This window comes from Sarcophilus harrisii, chromosome X (genome assembly GCF_902635505.1).
Source record: "Sarcophilus harrisii chromosome X, mSarHar1.11, whole genome shotgun sequence".
Taxonomy (NCBI): domain Eukaryota; kingdom Metazoa; phylum Chordata; class Mammalia; order Dasyuromorphia; family Dasyuridae; genus Sarcophilus; species Sarcophilus harrisii.
Genome location: NC_045432.1, coordinates 72,547,691 through 72,570,771, shown reverse-complemented (window position 1 = coordinate 72,570,771; position 23,081 = coordinate 72,547,691). Strand labels below are relative to the sequence as shown.

Below are 23,081 nucleotides of genomic sequence, written 5' to 3'. Positions count from 1 at the left end.
TTAAAAGATCATACAGCATGAACAGGTTGGATTTAGACAAGGAATGCAAGGTTCATTCAATATAAGAAAACAGGTTCTATTAATAATAATAAATAGTAGAACCATATAAATGTCTCAATATATGCTGAAAACACTTCTGACAAAATATACCACTGATTTCTGTTTAAAAAAAACCCACTAGAAAGCATAAGAATAAATGGACTTTTCCTTCACAGAAAGCAGAATCTCTCTAAAATCAGGAACAAATATTATATATGTAGGGGGGAAAAGGTTGGAGGCCTTTGCTATGAGATCAGTGATAAAACAAGGATAGCTGTTATCACTGATACATAATTCTATAAATGCTAGCTGTACCAATAAAAAAAGAAATCAGTGAGATAAACATATGCAAAAAGGGAACAAAACAAACACTTTCTGAAGATGGCATGATAGCTTCTAAAGAATCCTACAGAAGGCTAAAAACAATTGAAACAATAAAGTGTTGCAGGATCTAACATAAACCCACATAAATCATCAACATTTCTATATATTACCAACAAAATCTAGTAGGTAGAGAGAGGAGAAATTCCATTTAAAGAAACTGCAGAATATATAAAACATAGAGACTATGGAGACATACCCAGGAACTAAATGAATGTAACTAGAATAGATTGTTGTGGATGTATTGGAAAGGAATCAGGGTAATACCATTAATTTTTCTGGATGCCATATCATACCACCCTCACGGTGTGTGATCCACTAAGAGTTACATATGTTTTTCAGACAAACTCCGCTAGCTTCCATTTTTGAAGTTGCCTTTTTGAAACCCACTAGACTTTACAGGTATTTCTCTAAGTTGCAAGAGCACGGACTGATATGCATTGATAGGTGTTTCCTCATCGGGTGTTCACTCTTCCTAAGATATCCCACATCTAGTCCAGGCTTTACATTTATTCCAATTAAGCTACTTCTAAAAATAAGGCACAGAAAACTCATCAGCCTGCCTGGGTAGAGGAAATTCCCATACTGGGCTTTCCTTACGCCTAGAAAGCAACAGGTGCCTAAATTTTTTTCCCCAAGAAAAGTTCATTGTCTGAGATCGGAGCAATGTCCCAGCCCATGACCCTGCAAGCAGGCCTTCTGACAAGGATAATCCCTGACATCTCTAAAGCTGAGTGGTCAAAGTGTGGACGTGAAGGTGCCTAATTCATAATAGGTCTTACCTGAATGCTGACCAATCCTGTATCTCCAGAGAGCAAGATGGACTGATTTTGCTGTCTCCAGACAGAGATCTGATCCTCTAACCACTGACTGGCCTCTTCATTGGCATAGGAAAACTGCCCACTCTGTCTGTTCTAAAACAGATCTACTCTGTCCTGGAGAGGAAGAAAGGAAACAAGCATTTATTAAGTACCCACTATATGCCAGCACTGTGCTAAGTGCAATACGACTATGTAATTTGATCCTTACAACCTTGGGAGATGGGGAGCATTATATCCATTTTACAGCTGAGGAAACTGAGGCAGAAAGGTGTCTTGGTGGCCCAGAGATAATGGGTCCCTGCCTCTCTCTCATTTGCCTCAAGTTGTCTTGAAATAAACATTTATAGGATTAGCAGTATTTGGAAGTGGAGGGAATGGTATACCTTTAGGGGTCCAGGACAAGGGAGGCGGCAACCGAGCTCCTCCAGTCTGTGAAATCTGCAGGCTGAGTGTGCAAAAATAGGTACAACTTGGAAGCCCCAAGTCACACTCAGCAATCATCCAGTCATATAATCTTCATGAAAATTCCTCTGCTTCTAAATTTGGTGTTTGGCTTCTAAGTTACATGCAACAGTCAAGCGGGAGAAGAGAAGGCCTTCTTCCTGTGCCTCGTTTGGGCAAAATGGAAAAGGCTACACTGACAGAATCCAAGCTCTATCAGGGTCTGTATCAGACTTCCCAGTCCAAGGTCGGAAACAAACTATGTCATCTAAGGACCAAGCTAGTTGAATGTGGAGAGACTCCATGCTGGTCTGTGGGCAAGTCAATGACTTCTGTGACCACAGCACTCTCGGAGACCTTCTACTGAGGTACAGAAGAATTCCCAAGTTCCTTGGCCTTGGGTTCACAGAACTGGGAAGGATTTTCGAGGTCCAGCTCTGCCTACACATGGGAAGGATTCTGCCCAGAGTCATACAGCTAGTAAATGGAAGAGCCAGGAATGGAGACAGAGTCCTTTGACACCAAAACCAGTACTCCTGCAATTAGGGTCGGTGGGGCAAGACCCACATGGCTGAAATCACAGATGGCTCAGAGTCAGTCTAGAGAGTCTCCAGGGGCCCGACAGGGTTCATTTTGAAGTCTGGATATAAAATTGGGGAAACACCAGACTGACGGATTGGTGGAAGATGAACTGGAAGGCCTCAAATAACAAAGTTCTTTATGAGCAAGAAATGATGCCTGTGCTCACAGGACAGTCGGGGAAACCGACAGTCAAGTGCTGTAGCCTGAGTGAAAAACAGTGACTCAGAGAGAACAGTGGCAATAAAAACCCAAAGCCGAGAAGAGGAGATGGAGTGCTGCTGTCGGCATCCCACACCTTCCTTCCTCAGAGGGTATGGAAAGCCAAGATGGGACAGGGTAGGCCGCCTGGGAAGTGGGACGGCAATGCTCTTCTCTGGGTGGTTTCACAGAACATGGATGAGGGAAAGACTGTCAATGAGAAAAATAGAGGCAGTTAGTGGCTTTAGTAGATAGAGTACTGGGACTGGAGTTAGGAAGACCTGAGTTCAAGTCCAACCTCAGGCACTTCCTAGCTATGTGACTCTGAGCAACTCATTTAACCTCCAATCCTGAAAAAAAAGGATCCAATGGAGAAGGAAATGGTAAAGCACTCCAATGTCTTTGCCCAAAAAATCCCAGAAGGGGCACACAGGTGATCAGATGTGGCTGAAAAACTACTAAACAACAAGATAAGAACTCTGTGCATGTTAAACTGGCTCCCTGGTGAAAGGAGGGATGATCAAAGCAGTCCAGAGCCTACAGGATGTGGGCCTGTTAGGGGAGGCTACCTCCTTCTGGAGTGTCGGCATACGTGACCTTGCTGAGAAGACCCGTGAAACAGACCCTGCTGAGAATATCTCCCTTCTTCCTTGACCCCGATTTGCAAATAGAGAGTAGTTCAGAAGCCTTGTTTCCAGCAAACAAATGCCAAGATCCAGGCACAGTGTAGTCAAGTGAGACTTCTCGAAGTGGTCAGCCATCTGAGCATTTTGAAATTTGTCAGACTCATGGGCACTGAGGGTACAGGTCTGTGACACCCTTAAAAGACACAAAGTTTGGAGCCACTCGGACACTCCTTATACCCAAAGAATGCCGAGGCGGGATGGTCATACCCACTAGCAAACAGAAAGAGAACAGTTACTAGAGCTTTGGGAGAAAAAAAAACAAAGTGGAAATGGGGGTTGGGGGTATCCTGCAAATAATGCCAGACATGCTCTGATGAATCCAACTCAATCTGCTTCTCTTGGACTAAATAACTTCTTCCAACTCTAAATCCTATGATTCGGAACTGAGTGACAAGATGAGAGAGGGTAGAAGAACTTTATGTTAATCACATTTAGAAAGATAATAGACCTCTTCCAGTATCTCTCATTTGGATGAACATGAGTGTAATGGGTTAATTAAGCCCATTTCACCCTCAATTTTTCTGTGTAATCTGGGTATCACACCTCAGTTTACTGATTTGTGGAAAGATGTGGGATGGAGGAAATGCATGGGCACCATTTAAGAAAAATTCTCAGCTGTTAATAGAAAAGTCAAGTTGATATGATCTATTCTCTTTAGCCTAGTTAAAATGGAAAGATAGCATATTCTTTTATCTTTTTTTTGTCAGTACAATAGAATTTAATAAGTGAAATAATTACTTTTCTCCCTGAGATTGATCATTATGGGAGAGATTTTTATTGTCCATTAAATCCTTTCCTAAACAGATCATTATCCCTTTGTTTTACTCATTCATAAGACTCCTTTGCTTTGGTTCCCTTAGTGAAAGTGGTAGGAGAGGCTGACAGATGAAAGGCAAGACTTTTACTCCCACTCTCATTATTATATCATCCATCTATGATATAGTCTCCAAGACCGGATTGCTCCCACAAAATGCCGGATGCTTCCTTTGGGACAATGAAGTTACTCAGTTGAATTTTTTCTTTTTTTTTTTTTTTTTCCAATTACATGACAATCACAGCTCAGAGAGAAGAAAGAAATCAACATTTGAGTGAGCTGTCTTCTTTCCTCTATCTAAAATGGAATACCTTGCCACTTCTCTTCAAGTTTCCTTTGTGGGTCCTAATGAACCAATTCTAATTCTGACTTTAAAGAATGACCTGTGGATAATGGATTTTCCAAAACCCAAAGTGTGGCAGATAGGACCTCCCACATTTTAGGTCGACTTCAATTGTCAATCTGCCATGGAAGAACATGAGATAGATCAATTGCTCAAGAGTCAGTTTGTAGGATTTGAACAGAAATCTCTGAATCGGGTGATATGAAAATCACCAACTGCCTTTGAGGCATATAAAAGTCATACTATAAAATACATATTTAAAATAATATTTAGATCTGGTACAGCTAGGCCACCTTCAAGAAGAAGATAAAATAATATTAAGGAATTTTAAATATTTTAGAGGGTTTTTTGGCAAGGCAATTAGGGTTAAGTGATTTGTCCATGGTCATACAGCTACTAAGTGTTAAGAAAAAAATATCTGGAGTCAACAGAGTAGCGGGACATAAAACAAATGCACATAAATCACTAGCATATCTGTATACTGCCCAAAAAAAAAAACCAGGAAAAGAAATCCTTTTAAAGCAACTACAGAATATATAAAATATTTGGAAGTCTACCAACCAAGATCCATGCAGGAACTATATGAATACACCAACAAAACACCCTATGCAAATGAAAAATAACTAGAATATTAATTGTTCAGGGACAGAAGAATCCAATATAATACGGAGGACAATACTCCTAAATTAACTTACTTAGCTCCGTAATAAACTAACAAAAGATTACTTTATAGAGCTAGGGAAAATAATAATGAAATTCATTTGAGAAATAAAAGGTCAAGAATCTCAAAAAGTGACATGGAAGAGGGCCAAAAAAAGACTAGATTACAAAGCAATAATCATCATAAACATTTGGTACTAATTAACAAAAAAAAGAGAAAGAGAGGTCTATTAATGGAACAGATCAGGTACACAACATTCAGAAGTAAAAAGCACAGTAGTGTTTGATAAACCCAAAGGTGCCACCTATTGGGGTAGGAACTCACTATTCAATAAAACCCACTGGAAAAATTGGCAGAAACTGGCACAGACCAGGGGTTCTTAAACTTTCCCCACTCACAATCCCTTTTTACCTGCAAAATTTTTATGTGACCCCAGATATATGAGTATATAAAATAGGTATACGGATCACATTTAATGAGAATAAATCATACTTTCATGACTCTCACATTCAGTTACATGACCCCATTTGGGGTCATAACCCACAGTTTAAGAAACTTTGGTATAGACTACATAGCATATACCCAGAGAAGCTCTAAATGGATACATGATTTAGACATGATCCCTACTTGACAATATTTTATTTTTTCCAATTACATGTAAAGATAGTTTTCAACATTCACTTCTATAGGATTTTGAGTTCCAAATTTTTTCTCCTTCCCTGTGTCCCCTACCCCAAGACAGCAAACAATCTGATATGGGTTATTATATGTACAAACATATTAGACATATTCCCACATTAGTTATGCTAAGAAAGGAGAATCAGAACAAAAGGAAAAAACTATGAGAAATGAAAAACAAAGAGTAAATAGTATGCTTTGATATTTATTCAAACACCATAGTTCCTTCTCTCTATGTGGATAGCATTTTCCATAGAGAGTCTTTTTGAACTGTCTTGAATCACTGTATTGCCAAGAAGAGCAAAGTGTATCAAACCTGATCATCTCACAGTGTTGCTGGTACTGTGTACAATGTTTTCCTAGTTCTGCTCACTTCACTCAGCATCAGTTCATGTAAGTCCAATTTTTTTTCCTGAAATCCACCTGTTCAGAATTTCTCATGGCACAATAGTATTCCATTACATTCAGATACCTTAACTTATTCGGCCATTCCCCAATTGATGGGTATCCCTTCAATTTCCAATTCTTTGTCACCACAAAAAGACCTGTTATGAATATTTTTGTACCTATGGGTCCTTTTCCCTTTTTTATGATTTTTTTTGGGATACAGACCCAGTAGAGACACTGCTGGATCAAAAAGTGTGCAGAGTTTGACAGCTCAGATTTAGATATTTTTAAAAATCACATCATATGGATTTGGCTCTTTTCAACAATGAGGTGATTCAAGCCAATTCCAATGGACTTGTAATGGAGACAGCCATCTGCATCCAGAAAGAAGACCGTGACCAGTGAATGTGGATGAAAATATAGGATTTCCACTTTTTTTGTTGTTTGTTTGCTTTTCTTTCTTTCTCATTTTTTCCCTTTTTTCTGATTTTTCTTGTGCAGCATGATAAATGTGGAAATATGGATAGAAGAATTGCACATTTAACATATTGGATTACTTGCTGTCTGGGGGAGGGGGTTGGGGGAAGAGAGGGAGAAAAACTTGGAACACAGGATTTTGCAAGGGTGAATATTGAAAACTATCTTTGTATGTATTTTGAAACTTAACAACTATTTTTTAAAAAGGTAGAGGAAAAAATCATAATAAATAAGAGGAGCAAGGAATAAATTATCTTATGGAACTATGAATATATAGGGTTCATGACCAAAAGAGAGGTAGAGAGAACCACAAAAGAAAAAACAGAAAGTTTTGATTCTATAAATTAAGAGTGAAGGGAAACAGTTAACTGGGGAGGAGGAGAATAAATTTCTCCAATGAAGGTCTCATTTTCAAGATATAAAAGTAACTGATTTAAGTTTCAAAGAACAAAAACCATTCCCCAACTGACATATGGTCAAAGACTATGAACAAGTAGTTTCTAAAAGAATACATTTAAACTATGTATAGCTGATAAAATGCTCCAAATCACTAATAGAGAAATGTAAAATATGCAACTCTCGGGTTTCACCTCATACCCATTAGATTAGGAAAGTAACAAAAACAAAAAAGACAAATATTAAAGGGGCTAAGGGAAAACAATAATGTTAAAGCACTATTGGTGGATCTCTGAACTGATCTAGTAATTCTGGGAAATAATTTGAAATTATGCCCAAAAAAGTTATTAGACTGTGCACACAAACCCTCTCACTCAATGATACTGCTATTAGGCATATAATTCAAAGAAATAAAAAAAAGAGGAAAAGGTCCCACCATGTACAAAAATATTTTAGTAGCACACTTTGGTAATGGCAAAGAACTAGAAACTAAGGGGATGCTCATAAACTGAAGAATGGGTGAATTATGGCATACCATAAGACACTATTAATAAAGGAAGAGGCAATTTCAAAGAGTCGTGGAAAAACTCATATGAACTGATACAGAGTAAAGTGAGCAGAACTGGGAGAACAATCTATTTATAGCCAACAACACTGTAAAAATGAACAATTTTAAAAGAGTTGGAAACCCTGATCAATGCAATAATTAACCATGGTTTCACAGGACCAGTGATAAAGTGGGCCACAAAGCTCCAGACAGTGATGGTTGTTGTCCTTCATGCTAAAAGAGGACCAAAGTGACCATTACCGTGTCAGGGTTGAGATACAGGGTATCCAGCTGTGGCTGATTAGACCAATACAAGTTCAGAAGGCTCTAATTTGGGTCAGGTACAAAGAGTCCACGGGAACATCTGGAGTGGAAATTCCAAATTTGTACATCTCACACTTCTTTTTAAACTACTACCATTCTGCTTTGTTCATAGAGTATAGCACCTTCCTTCTTTGATAGCTGGCTGGTTATGTGTCAGTGTCTCCTATGTCTCAATCGACTCCAGAGTTCTTCATGGAATGTCCTTGAATGGTTTCTTCTGACCTCCGCATGAGCATTTGCTGTGTGAGTTCTCTGTCAACTTTTAGGCAAACATACATTTGGCACTTGAACAATATGGCCAGCCCATCAGAGCTGCGTTTTCTGCAGTAGAGTTTGAATGCCTGACAGATTGTCTTAGGAAGGCAAGGGATCTTCAGAATCTTCCTAGGACAATTCAAATGGAAGTGATTCAGTGTTGTGGCACAATGCTGGTATACTGTCCTGCTTTCACAGGCCTATAACAATGAGATCAGCAAGACAGTTGTGTAGATCTTCGGTATGATAGGCAGTCTAATACCTCTTCTCTTCCACACTTTTCTTCGGAGCCTCCTAAACACTAAGCTGGCTAGGGCAACACATGCATCAATCTCATTATTTATGTGTCCATTCCCAGAAAGTCTACTTCTAAAGTAAGTGAGCTTATCCATAGCATTCAAAATCTCTCCATTTGCTGCAACTCATGGTTACACATATGGATGGTGCAGTTCTGGCTGGCGGAGAACTTCTGAGTTTATTTGGTATTGTCAGGCCAAAATTTGCATAAGCAGCCAAGAATAGATGCACGCTCTGTTGCATCTCAGCCTCAGAGGCTGCGCTGAGCGCATAACCATCTGTGAACAAAAAACTGCACAACTCTCCCTCCGCTTTAGTCTTGGCTTCTAGCCTTTTCAAGTTAAATAATTTCCCATCAGTGCAGTAACTGACCTTGACGCCGTTGCTGTTTAACAACACTGCTGAAAACATCATGTTGAATACAGCCCTGCTTTACTCCAATGGGGATTGGGAAAGCCTAAGGGAAATCGTTCATTATCTAGAATCTGGCTAAGTGTGTGATCACAGGTCTGGTGTATAATACTGATAAACTGCTCCAGGCAACCAAATTTTGCCATGATCTTTCATAAACCCTCATGACTGACAGTATCAAAGACCTTGGTAAAATCTACAGATGCTGGGCACCTCTGTTCTGTCCTGGCCATTTCTCCTGGAGTTGCCAGGTAACAAACACCCTTAGCCCTTTCTGAAGCCACACGCTCTTGGGTAGATGACCATTTTCCAGGTGAAGGATCAACCTATTAAGGGAGATTCTGAGAAGAATCTTACCAGGAATGACTAAGATAGGAAACTGGTCCCCCTTCCCCCCTCAGCTGCCATGATTGTCACAGGACAACTTGACAGAGCAACAACAGATTCAAGATCTGAACTGAGACGTTTTTTTGACATGGCCAATATGGGAATCTGTCGTGCTTAACTAAGCATATTTGTTACAAAGTATTTGTTTTTCTTATTTTTCCCCAGTGGAAAGTAAGTAGGAAGGAGAGAGAAAAATAAATGCTTGATAACTGGAAAAAATAATTAAAAAAAGAAAAACAACAAAATAAAAATCAATTTGTAATTCTGCTCCAAGTTACTTAACTGTACATACCCTTTTACTCTATAACATCACCGTTAAGCCTCTATGCCCAAGGAGATTAAAGAAAGATGGAAAGGATTCATAATTACAAAATTATTTACAACAGCTTTTTGTAAGACAAAGAACTAGAAATTAAGAGGGTGCCCCATCAACTGGAAAATGACTGAATAAATTATGGTATATGGATATAATGGAATATTATTGTGCTGTGATTAATAATGAAAAGGATGGTTTCAGAGTGATCATAAGCTCTTTCTCTCAGGGCCAGGCTGGGTACATCTCCTTCAGGGTTTTAGGGTACCCTGAGGAACTGGGATAGTTTGTTTCCTCTATTGTCACTGGGAAGAACCCTTGCCAGTTGTGCTTTTCCCACTATTAGGGACTAGTTATTAGCACTCCAATGGGGTGGTAGAAAGCGGGATGGGCTCAACTTACCACAATTCCTACATAGCATCTGTCCCACCAAGTTCCCTTCCAAATGTATCAACTCTGCTGGATGAGTCCTTGTCTCAGCTACTACTAGGCTGGGACTCCAAGGATCATTGCTTGCTCCTTAGGTTATTGATGCCACAATGACTCTGGAACCCAGACTTTAGAACACTGGGATAGGAGGTACCCTCCAGACCTTTCAAAACCTGCAAGGTCACAGACTTCATTCCCTTCACCTAGAACAAATACAAAGGCCAAGGACCTCTTGGGGCCACAGCCTCTCCTCTTATAGCAGTCTCTCAACAGACAGTCCTACAATGAACAGTACAACCAAGAAGACAGTCCGGAAAGTTGGTGGAATCCATCTTACTCTTCTGAACACCTCTGCAGCCAACGAACCTCCCATTCGTTCCAGGTTTAGCGGATGGGAATCAGTTACAGGATGTCTACATATGCTTCCCAGTCTCTCCAAGGTACTTTCCTTATACACATTCCCATACACAAAATTTCCAGGAAAGTGAATGGGAAAATGTATACATTAACAACATTGCAAATACAAACAACTTTGGAAGATTTTAGAATTCTGATCGATATGATGACTAGCTGTAATTCCAGAGAACCCACGATAAGCTTCCTACTCACCAGAAAGGTGGCAGACTCAAGACATACGTTTCTAGGTATGACTAATATGGAAATTCTTTTTGTTTGACAACACATGTTCTTTCAATAAGGAAGATGGTGGGAAAGAGAAAAGATAAATAAATGCTTATTAATTTAAAGGAGGAAAAATGTTTTTAATTATGAAAGTGTCAGGTACTTTTCACAGCTATGATTAGAGAGGAACTTTTTAAAAAAATTTGAACTTAAACATTGAAAAAAAGAGTATTTCTATATACAACAGAACACAAAAAGAGGATTTCTAGTAGAACAATGAAACCATGGATCTCTTATTTTCAATCTGCTTGCTTTAAAAAAAAAAAACGGGGGAGATACTTATTAAGTTCTACCTACTACTTTCAAAACTAACTTGCCTATCTGTGCTTCCTTCTGAACTTCCTTCTGTGCATTAAAAAAGTCAGTAGTTCCTGTATTTTTGGCATTACTACTGCGAACTTCCTTCCCCTTAATTACTGCCCCTTCCCCAATTAACAACTGAAAGAAAGAGAAGAAAATCCTTATGCCATATAAGTATAGTCAAGTAAAACTAATCCACACAATGGCCATGTTAAAAAATGTGTCTCTTTCTGTACCTCATGTCCATCATTTCTCTGGCAGCTAGGTGATACAGTAGAGCTCTGGACCTGGATTCAGAAAGATGAATTTTAAATCCTGCCTCAGACACTTACTAGCCATGTGACCCTGGACAAGTCATTTAGTCCCTGTTTGATTCAATTTTCTCAATTGTAAAAATAGAAATGATAATAGCACTTATCTCCCAGGGTTGTTTTAAAGATCAAATGAGATGTTTTTTAAAAAACAAAACACATTTAGCTTCATGCCTGATGCTCAGTAGGCACTTTATAAATGCTTATTTTCTTTCTTCTTTCTTTGTCAGAAGGTAGTTAAACCTGTTTCATCAGGGGTCTTCCAGAGACATGGGTGGTCACTACTCTGATCAATTCTGAAGGTTTTCAAAGTTCTTTTTCTTACAGTGTTGTTGCCCTTGCAGAAGCCATTTTGCTTTTGCTCCTTTCACTCTACAGCGTTTATATTTTTTGCGATTTTCTGAAATCTGTCATTTCCTACTGTGTGACAATATTCTGTTACACTCTTATACCACAATTTGTTCAGCCATTCTCCAATTGAAATCTGATGAGCTTTCATAGAATAGGAAATCTAACAGGAAATCTATGGCATCCCCTCAGCTTCTGGTTCTTTGATTTTCTCTTATTCCCTTTTTACTCCCTAAGGGGAAAATTTGAGATCATAAAAGATAAAGCAGATAATTTAAATTACACGAAATTGAAAAGATTTTGTGTGAACATAATCAGTGCAGTTAGAGTAAGAAGGGAAGACATCACTGGGAGAAATATTCTTGCATCAAGTTATCTCTAAGGGTCTGATGGTGAAGATGCATGGGGAATTGGACACAAATATTTAAGAGGAAGAACCATACCCCTTGGAAGGAGGAGACAAAGGATTTTAACAGTTCTCATAAGCAGCACTGCAGACTATTACCCACACCGAGTACTGTCCAACTAATGAGAAATGTACAAATAATAATAGAAATGCAAATCAAAACAACTCCGAGGTTTCACTTTATGCCCAGCAAATTGGCAGAGAAGACAAAAAAGGGAAATAGTGAATGTTGGAGAGACTGCAGAAATACAGGCATGCTTCATGGCGGAGCTGGGAATTTGTCCAGCTATTCTGGAAAGCAATTTGGAATTATGCTAAAAAAAAAAAAAGTGACTAAAACATCCTTATCCTTTAACCCAGAGAATCCATTCCTAAGTACATAGAAGCAGCTAAATGACACTATGGATAGAGTACTGGACCTAAAGTCAGGAAGTTCAAATCTAGCCTCAGTAGCTTAAAAGGTATGTAACTCAAGGCAAGTCACTTCACATTGCCCCTCAGTTTTCTTTTCTGTGAAACGGGAATAATAATAGTATCTACTTCCCGGGGTTATGAGGATCAAATGAGATATTTGTTAAGTGCTTTGCAAACATTAAAGCACCATATAAATGCAAGTTGTTATTCACCCTCAAAGAGGTCATGGGTAAAAAGAAAGGTCCCACATAAACTAAAAAATTCAAAGGACCAGTTTGAGCCACTGCACCTTGAAGTTAGAATATGCAGGCAGGATGGTGCAGCCAGCCAGCCAGCTTAGAAGAGAAGCCCTGAGAAAGCCTGATACTCAAGTCAAAGGGGGGCTTTGGATTCAGAACTGGGACTAGACTACACACTATAGGAAATGAACCTGATCTTCTCCTTCCCAGGGACTGAAGAGATAAGGGGGGGATCATGCTTTTCATATTGAGGCAGTAAATTTCTATATTTGGAATAACACTTTGAGAAGTCAATATTCTTTCATAAAAGCTCTTGTGGGACAAGCATAATGGAGTATTATTATTCTATGAAGGCTCATCAGTGTGAAGAATTCAGAGAAATATCAGAAGAAACATGAACTGACAAACTGATATATATATATATATATATATATATATATATATATATATATATATATGGATGTAAATGGATAGAAAAAACCCTGTCAATATTAAGTAGTTGTATTGATAGTTAATTAAATCATGATCTAAATCCTAACCATTATTTTTCCTTTCTTATTGTTTTCTGCCTCATTTCTTACTTGAAGGAACCAGTTATTTTTACAAACAGGTAACCTTTATTCCTATCTCCCCTGACTAATGTGGAACGGTGGTTTGGGCAAGAATTACCCATCATATTTTTGTTTGAAGGAAGCCTTGTTTTCAGGTTCACTGGTCCAAGGTCATGGTTCAGTAGTATGATATATATGTATATATAATTAATCAATATATATTATATATCAATAATATATAGCATTTATTCGAGGGGAAATGGTAATTAATTGAGAAGAAAATCAGAGCAGTTTGCTAGGGATAAGACATCAAATGGAAGGGAGACAGCTTTCTTGTTATAATTAGTAACATATGTATTAGAGAAGGCTGTAAATTTCCATGATTCTTGTCCTCCAAGTGAGTCATCTTCATGTACCAACTTTACTTTAGTTGGGATCTACATGTAATAATGAGGAGCAATATGATTTCCTAATAGGGCTATTAGATGGTATAGTATATTAGATAGTAGGGCTATGTTTAGGTAGCACACGGACTTGGTGGGATTGTTTTGTCCAAACTTGCCCAATTTGTAGAACTTCTATTTCAGCAGTGTAAGCAATGTCTTCCAACCTGTGGCCTTTGCAAGAGGAGCATGAATCCATTTGCATGAAGATAGCCTGAATAACAGTCTGAGTCACATGTCTTATTTTTCCAGTGTTTGTGGAAGCCTCATTGTGTGGTGTGTGGTGGTGATTCTAACCCATTGGACACAAGCTTTGGCAGGTTCTTCCAATCAAAAATAGCTTTGAGAATAATCCCAGCAACAGAAAGGGTCTGCTTTCTGAGAGCCAGCCCAGCTAGCGAACGTTTATCACCATAGGCTAGCCACTAGGTGAAGATCACTTAGCATACCCCAAAATACAGCAAAACTGTGAAACCATTCATGGCAGGAATCACAAAATGTAACACGGAAACCTGCATCCCATCTCTGAACTCTATTAAAGATACCTAGTTATAACATGAGCTTTCGGAGAATTATATATGCCGCACAGTTTAGCCTGAATTCTATTTCCCCATGGCCCAAGGTAAATCCTTTCTATATGCTTTCAAACTTTTTCTTCTTCCCTACATCTCCCGTGAAGCTCGGAGTCATCAATCACCCTTTTCTCATTCCTCCCCAAATATCATTCATACTAGCCTCCTGGAGATCTTATCTCCATGATGATGGATGGAAGAGGAAAAGAAAAAGACAAGCAAGTAAGATAGTCCCTGACCTCTAATGGAGGAAGACAACACAAAGGGTAGGAAGGCATATGTGGTGACATGGCTAGAAGTAAATAGGAAATGGACACAGGATGGTTCCAGGGGCAGAGTTCCATTCTTGGGGAGTGGGAGGTGGTAAAATGAAGATGGCATGGCTGAAGAGGTCTACAGAATAAGGGTTATCACGATTCATATGACCCTGTCCAGGCTCAGTTTTTGATTGTTCTCTTTTCCCAAGGTGATAGCTCTAGTGCAAGTTCAGCCACGGTGGAAATGGTAGTCTATTTCCTTCTTGTTGCTGTCTAGGGTAGAGATCCAGGTTCCTTGTCTGTTCAGTAACCTTTTTCTTCAGGTCCCTCCTTTGTACAGATGTTCAAGTGACTTAGTTTCCCAATTAAGAACACTACCTTTTTTTATGCATAGTATAAGTCATCCTAAAATTCAACACAGTTTTAGTCTCTGAGGTTCAACAACTATTTTTAATCTCTAGGGTTAGCACCTCTTGAACTTGTATTCAGTCAACAGTGAGTTGGAGCCAGCATGAAGTGGCGCACAAGAGCCAATTATTAAATTTAATGTAATTATTTAATTACTAAATCAGTGTGAGCATTGAGATCTCAGAAATCAACAAATGTTACAAATTAGGATTTGATTTGGTTTGTTTTCTAGACTTCAGAAAGCAATGAAGAAAATGTTAAAATGCAGATTAAACTTATATCCTATGTTGTTTGTTGTTGTTGTTTTTTTTTCCCAGAGAGGCCGTTGTTAAACATTTATATGCATACCATTGGACTTAGCATATTATTAGCCAAGTTAATACACATTTCACTACAAACCACCTTTCTGCCTCCTAGTCCCCAAAGCTCATGCAACCACTGGTGCTCCCTCCAGTGATAGATGATCCACTTACCCCTTCTCATCCTAAACGACTGTGGTTCACATCCAATATGCTGGGAAACGTCCTTTTGTCATGGCAAAATTCTCTCCACTTTTGGTGAATTGTTCAAAATGTACAAACAGCTGCAGCTGGGCGAATTCTCATTTTGGACCAATAGATCCCAAAGGATCACTGAATGAGTTTTTGTTTTTTTAACTTAAAGACGTGAGAGCTCCATTCACAATAGGAAGTTGAGTCAGTTTTAGTGAGATCAGGAGTATCAGGAGAAGGGAGAGGACTTCAGGGACACCTTGGCTGTTCACCTCAGTTTTCAGAAGCGTGGATCCTGACAGAAGAGCCTGAGACAAGGTTATATAATTTGGCTGAGTAGATAAGGCGTTTTACATATGAGCTTTCCATCTGTTTTGCCTCACTCTACTGCTCTCTATTCCTCCCATTTGATGTTTCTCACTACACAATATTCTTTCACATTCATTTAACATATTTGCTAGCTATTGTGACCACAATTTGTTTAGTTATTCCTCAATCTATGGGCATGTAACTTCATCTCCTGTCCTTTGATACCACAAAAAATACTGCTATAAATATTTTTGTGTCTATAGAAGCTTTCTTCCCATCAATGAGCTCCTTGGGGTATATGTCCCACTAGTGAAATGTGTTGTCAAAGTGTATGGATATTTAGGTGATTTTATTTTCATCATTCCAAACTGCTTTTCAAAATGGTTGTACTGATTCACAGATCCACCAAAGATGTATCAGAGTGCCTACCTATGCCCAATCTCTCTAACATTTGATTAGTCATTTTGGGGGTCATCTTGGTCAACTTTTTGAGTTTGAGGTGAAACCTTTGAGTTGGTTTAATTTATATTACTCATTATTAGTGATTTGGTGTTTTCTTTCAAATAGCTATTGATAATTTGTAATTCTTTTGTCTTTTTAATGAATTTTCTTCATATCCTTTGACCACTTATCTATTGGGGGAATGGCTTTTGATTTTACACATATCTAATTTTCTACATATCATAGATGTCATTGAAAAAAAATTACTCAGTAAGGCAACCTGATATACTGAATAGAGAACTGCCCTCAGAATCAGGAAGAGAGGCTCAAGTCTGGCCTGTGACCCTGAGCTGCCAGATCTGCAGGGACGAATGGGAATTTACTCCTTCAGATTCCCTACATCAATGAAATGACAAGGCGTAATTTACTGTAGAATATCATTTGTGAAATCCTGCCTAGTCTCTTCCCAGACATTCATCAAGGACTCTTTTGCCATCGCTGTATCAAGGGCATAACATTACTATCATAGCTAAACACCCAAAACAAGTTCAATAGCTAAAAACCACTAAACGCAACCTTCAAAGAATGCTTACAACTAGTATTTTAACTGTATAGGCCTGGATCCACGTTGACTTTTGGAACTACATCAACCCTCAGAAACTAATGTACCAGCTAAACAGCTTCCAGTACACCTAGCTTAAAAAGATGACAGAAATCTATTGGGGGGGGAGGGGGGAGAAAGGGGCTGGCTAAAGAAAAAACAGGCAGCATGTCGGGGTGATGATACACAGGTAGATCATAAGACCACAGAGACAGGTAGGTGACTCAGTGGATAGAACACCGGACCTTAAATCTGGAAAGCTCATTTACCTCAGTTCAAATCCAGTCTCAGATACTTCCTATTTGTGTGACCCTGAACAAGTCACTTTACCCTGTCTGCCTCAGTTTCCTCATCTGGAGAAGGAAATGGCCAACCGCTCCTGTAGCTTTGCCAAGAAAACCCCCAATGGGGTCATGAAGTGTTGGACATGACTGAAAATACTCAATAACACAAGATGACAGGAAACCAGATTTAGAACTGGAAGGAATATTATGTCTTCTAGCCCAATTCCCTCCATTTACAAATGAGGAAACTGCACATGACTTGCCAAAAATTACACTGGCATTAAGTCCAGGGTAAGATTTGAAATCACATTCTCCGAGTCCAAATTCACTACAATTTCCAGTGTCTCTACTGACTGGAACGTGGAGGCCCCTCCCCTACGAGAAGAGAACCTCAAAATATCATGGATAAAAATGCAAAACAAGGAGGAAACATACTAAAACCAATATGACTTAATAGTCTTAAAAAGCAATCTAAAAATATCCAAAACATAGCAATGAGATAAAATTCTTCAAGGTACTGAAGATGATAAATAAATGATAAGAGTCAGCCAAAAGGCTAAAAAAGATCAATGGAACTAGGTTCTGAGGGGAGCCTTGAAGAACTGGCCCTAGCACGCCTGAATTTCATTTTGGGGTGGGAGATGTCAGCAATTTGGATTTAGAGTTTCTTCAAGAAGCTTCTGGGAGGAGGTTCTCTTCCAGATCTTCCCAGGCACTGAGCTCTTAAGCTCTTAGCTATGACATAAAGCTCTGCTTGTGGTACTTGGGCATATTGGAATGGAGGCAGCATACTCCTAGTCTTATGTTTTTTCTCTCCCTCTCTTATCATCTCCACATAAGGGGAAACTGTCTTTTAGTGTCTGAATCCTTCCTTTCTTCCTTGTGGACCAGGAGCATTCAGCAAAGAAATGATACTTTGTCACCCTAGAAATGATAACAAGGAATATTGGATATTAAGTTGATTTTCTTTAAATTGTTCAAGGTCAAGAGCCTTTTATGAGTGGGATGAGATTTCTTATTGAAATATATGCTTGGGATTGTTGGTGGAGTTGTGAATGAATCCAACCATTCTGGAGAGTAGTCTGGAACTATGCTCAAAAAGTTATCAAACTGTGCATACCCTTTGATCCAGAAGTGTTACTACTGGGCTTATATCCCAAAGAGATCATAAAGAAAGGAAAGGGACTTGTATGTGCACGAATGTTTGTGGCAGCCCTCTTGGTAGTGGCTAGAAACTGGAAACTGAGTGGATGCCCATCAGTTGGAGAATGGCTGAATAAATTATGGTATATGAATATTATGGAATATTATTGTTCTGTAAGAAATGACCAACAGGATGATTTCAGAGAAGCCTGGAGAGACTTACACGAACTGATGCTGAGTGAAACGAGCAGGGCCAGGAGATCATTGTGTACTTCAACAACAATATTATATGATGACCAGTTCTGATGGACCTGGCCATCCTCAGCAACGAGATCAACCAAATCATCTCCAATGGAGCAGTAATGAACTGAACCAGCTACGCCCAGAGAAAGAACTCTGGGAGATGACTAAAAACCATTACATTGAATTCCCAACCCCTATATTTAGGCCCACCTGCATTTTGGATTTCCTTCACAAGCTAATTGTACAATATTTCAGAGTCTGATTCTTTTTGTACAGCAAAATAACGGTTTGGTCATGTATACTTATTGTGTATCTAATTTATATTTTAATATATTTAACAGCTACTGGTCATCCTGCCATCTAGGGGAGGGGGGGGAGGTAAGAGGTGAAAAATTGGAACAAGAGGTTTGGCAATTGTTAATGCTGTAAAGTTACCCATACATATAACCTGTAAATAAAAGGCTATTAAAAAAAAAAAAGAAATAAATATATGCTTGGGGATGAATATAGAGAGGCTTAGAGAGACTTACGTGAACTGATGCTAAGTGAAATGAGCAGAACCAGGAGATCATTATATACTTCAACAATGATATTGTATGAGGATGTATTCTGATGGAAGTGGATTTCTTTGACAAAGAGAAGATCTAACTCAGTTCCAACTGATCAAGGATGGACAGAAGCAGCTACAACCCAAAGAAAGAACACTGGGAAATGAATGTAAATTGTTTGCATTTTGGTTTTTCTTCCCAGGTTATTTTGACCTTCTGAATCCAATTCTCCCTGTGCAACAAGAGAACTGTTCGGTTCTGCACACATAGATTGTATCTAGAATATACGGTGACCTATTTAACATGTATAGGACTGCTTGCCATCTGGGGGAGGGAGTGGAGGGAGGGAGGGAAAAAGTTGGAACAGAAGTGAGTGCAAGGGATAATGCTGAAAAGAAAATTTTTTCAAAATAAAAAAAACAACAACAAAAAAACAAAAAACAAAACAAAAAGAAATATATGCTTGGACTTAAGGTTCTGAAATGGATATAACTCATGTAATCTTCAACACCTCCCCCATAAAAAATCCCCTAACAATTAAAATAAGCTCTGTTGCTGTTCCAGCAAAAATACAGGGTTACATTTAAATGTTCTTTGCATTGCAAACATGACAAATATGAATCATTTCTAGAAAGGTTGGACTAGATTATTATATCATATTATTATAGTGATAGATCCACACACACGTAGACCAAAGTGGAAAATTGAGGCAATATCACTAAAGAAAAGGCAGAAACTGGTTTAGCTTTATCTGCATATTTCAAAAAAAGTGTGTCTATGGCACGTGTGTGGTTTGGATGGTTGTTGTTTTTTGCTGAACCTACTGTAAGTCACGCAATGGGTGATCATTATTCTTTTATCACTTATATTATTACTCAAAGACCAAATAAGCAAACAGAAATCTAAACTGAATGAAAAACCATTTAAGAGCAAATGCACTGAGCTTACATACAATATATACAGCTTCAGCGATACACGTATATTTGATATTAGAATCTTTCTCTACTAATCCATCCTATAATTTAGAAACTCCTTACAGTGTAACCTACTTTTCTCGGTGGCACTAAAAGCCTTTGGATAAATATTCAAGCTTGATATTTACCAACTGAGAAAAGCGGGTTAGCATTTCTGACCTTCCATAAATGTTCTCTAGCTCTACAATTACAGCATAAAATATTACTTTCACATTTCTAATTTCCCAAGACAGCCAGGAGAGGGTAAGGTGAAGGAGGTGGGAGGCAAATGACATTTCTGCAACTGCACAATCTAATGTTCTGGATTTACACGGCATCCCAGCAGTTATCCAACATGATTATCACTAAGCAATGTATTTGCACCAAAATGTCCTAAAAGTGGTTACTCCCCTTGCAAATTTCTACAGCAAGATAGGAAGTGCTCTTTTACTAAACAGATTATTCAATAACCACTGATTTCTAAATTTACACCAGGCCTTTATTTCTACCTATCTGGGCCACCTAGAGGGACTTACTGAAAAACAAAATCAAAATCAACTTACTATTTTCAATTATCATAAAGGTTAATTTATTGGTTGAAATGAGTGCTTTTGACATATCTGTGAATTTCTTTTTACTGTGATTTCTTTGCTTTTTATGATAATTAGTCGACTGTCTGACAATCCATTAGTTAAAGCAAAAGCAAAATCAACAGCAGGGTCAGTTAGGTGATGCAGTGGATAGAACTCTGGGCTTGCAATCAGGAAGACTCACTTTCATGAGTTCAAATCTGGCCCCAGATACTCCCTAGTTGTGTGACCCTGGATAAGTCACTTAACCCTACTTGCCTCCGTTTCCTCACCTGTCAAATGAGCTGGAGAAGGAAGTGGTAAACTACTCCAACATCTTTGCCAAGAAAACCCTAAACAGGGTTACAAAGAGTCTGAAATGGCTCAATAAAAAATTAACACCAAATTAGAGAAAAAGGAGAAGAGGAGGTGAAGGGCTAAAAGCATTTGAATAGCACCAATGTACCAGGTGTTGTACTATGTGCTTTACAAATATGATCTCATTTGATTCTCACAACCTTTCGATGTAGGTGCTATTGTCCTCACTTTCCAGCTGAGGAAACTGAGTCAAACAGAAGGTATGACTTGCCCCCAACTAAGAAGTGTTTAAGGTCAGGTATTGAGGCACCCAATATTTAGACACACTTCTCACTTTTCTAAGAATCCATCCCTAGTTTCATTCAAATCAAAGCTCAGGTGTAGCCAGTAGAGAATATAAAACACAAATAAACAATTTAACAAAATGGCAATTTATACTTATCAAAGGGATTTTCTCATACCTCAATATATTCAGAACTGTATGATATACAAATCCCCAGGAAGCTATTCCATCTACAGAAGATGATTCCAGAAGCTTGAACAACTTCTATCTACTCTTTTCTCCCTAACTTTCACCCAAAAGAAAAGTTAAAAACATATTTCAAAAGCCATTGCCTTCTAAAACAGTGCAAAATTCTATTTGTCAATTATTAGATATGTACTTAATATTTCAAGGGGGAAACACGTATAAAGGGAAAGAAAAAGAGCAATTGTTTTTTTTATTCCCCCAGTGATTTTTCATCTACTGTTTCATTTTATTCCTAACACTTTGAAGGATGGATATATTATCATCATAAATATATGGTATACACACACACACACACACACACACACACACACACACAGACATACATACACACACACACAAAGCAAAGGACAAAGAGATTAAATAATGTGCCGTACATCATCCAGTTTGCTAGTTACAGAAGCTACATTTGACTCAGAATTGGGTACAAAATCTCCAACTAATTCTCTAAAGTTTACAAATTAATGTTTTCCTTTAGCATTTATATATAAATTTTGTAACAAACTCTGCCATGCTGCCTCCCACACAATTTTACACACAAAAAATTAAAAAAAAAATAGAAAATTAACTTTTCACATTAGGTTAACGTACAAAAACGTGTCATCATTTTCCAAAATATACACAAATGAATGAATACCACCCAGAAAACTGTTTTCCAGGCTGCAATGGCTCTCAGGTTGGCCAGTATGGGAAGTGTCAATTGAAAAATTACCACAAACTTTCAGGATCTGTATTTCTGCTGGCTGACCTCCTTTTCAACCCTAAGAACAGCAGGGAAATGCAATTTTCATTATATTCGAGAGGTCAATTTAAAGCCAAATGATTGCCCGTTGCTTTCTCAAAACATCTCCCTTTATAATGTGTGCTTTGGATTGTGCAGCCCATGAAAATCATAGACTGACAGAACATCACAGCTGGAAAACCCCTCAGGGTCGATCTAGTCCAAATCATACCTCAAAGAGACAGTAACATTTTACATGCTCTAAGCATGGTGAGCCATTTCAGTCACGTCTGACTCTTTGGGATTCCTTTTGGGGTGTTCTAGGCAAAGACCTTGGAGTGGTTTGCCATTCCCTTCTCTATTTTATGAGGAAACTGAGGCAGAGTTAAGTGACTTGTCTAGGCAGGGTCACACAGCTAAGGAAGTCTCTGAGGCTGAAACTCAGGAAGATGTCTTTTTGATTCTCAGCCCAGTGAGCCATACACCACAGGAATTTGTTTTACACAAACTAAAGATCTGTATGAAGTCGATGGCCAAAACAGAGAGCTCCACTGATACCCACCCAATCGATGCCAAAGGGAAGGGAGGCAGGCCTCCAACATTAGGCAGCTCTCACGTGGCACATCTGGGGAAGAAATGGACAAGAATCACCCTGGATGGTCCTCCATCTGCATCAGTCAAGAACATGCCCCAAATGACACAATCACCGATCCATTTGAGTAATGAGTTTATAAAAATGAATACCCAGGATTTCTAGCCATGAACCAAAGAGTTTATACAATTTTACAAATTGCCCAAATATGATAAAATATTGTTTATGCTAAAAAACCCAAAGTGCACAAAGTAAAAACTTGATGTCTTTTCACTTTAAAGGTTTGGAAATAAAGGTAAGGCAGTTTCCAGATTCTTTCTTAAGAATCAGTTATACATATTTAACATGTATGGGACTACCTGCCATTTAGGGGAGGGGGGGAAGGGAAGGAGGGGAAAAGTTGAAACAAGTTTTTGCAAGGGTCAATGTTGAAAAATTGCCCATACATATGTTTTGTATATAAAAAGCTATTAAAAAATATAATTTTGAGAATACTTCTAAAGGCCACGTGTGATCAATAATCCAATTTATGGTTAACAATGAAG

At 38.5% G+C, this 23,081-nt stretch overlaps 1 long non-coding RNA gene across 1 annotated transcript; it reads right to left on the bottom strand.

Annotated features, from left to right (window-relative positions):
- Positions 1–537: 537 nt before the first annotated feature.
- On the bottom strand, positions 538–22,941 carry LOC116420335. The gene is made up of 3 exons (XR_004230630.1): positions 22,507–22,941; positions 1,625–2,672; positions 538–1,355 (listed from the first exon to the last, which is right to left on the bottom strand). It is a non-coding gene; the product is annotated as an uncharacterized LOC116420335 (long non-coding RNA).
- Positions 22,942–23,081: the final 140 nt, after the last annotated feature.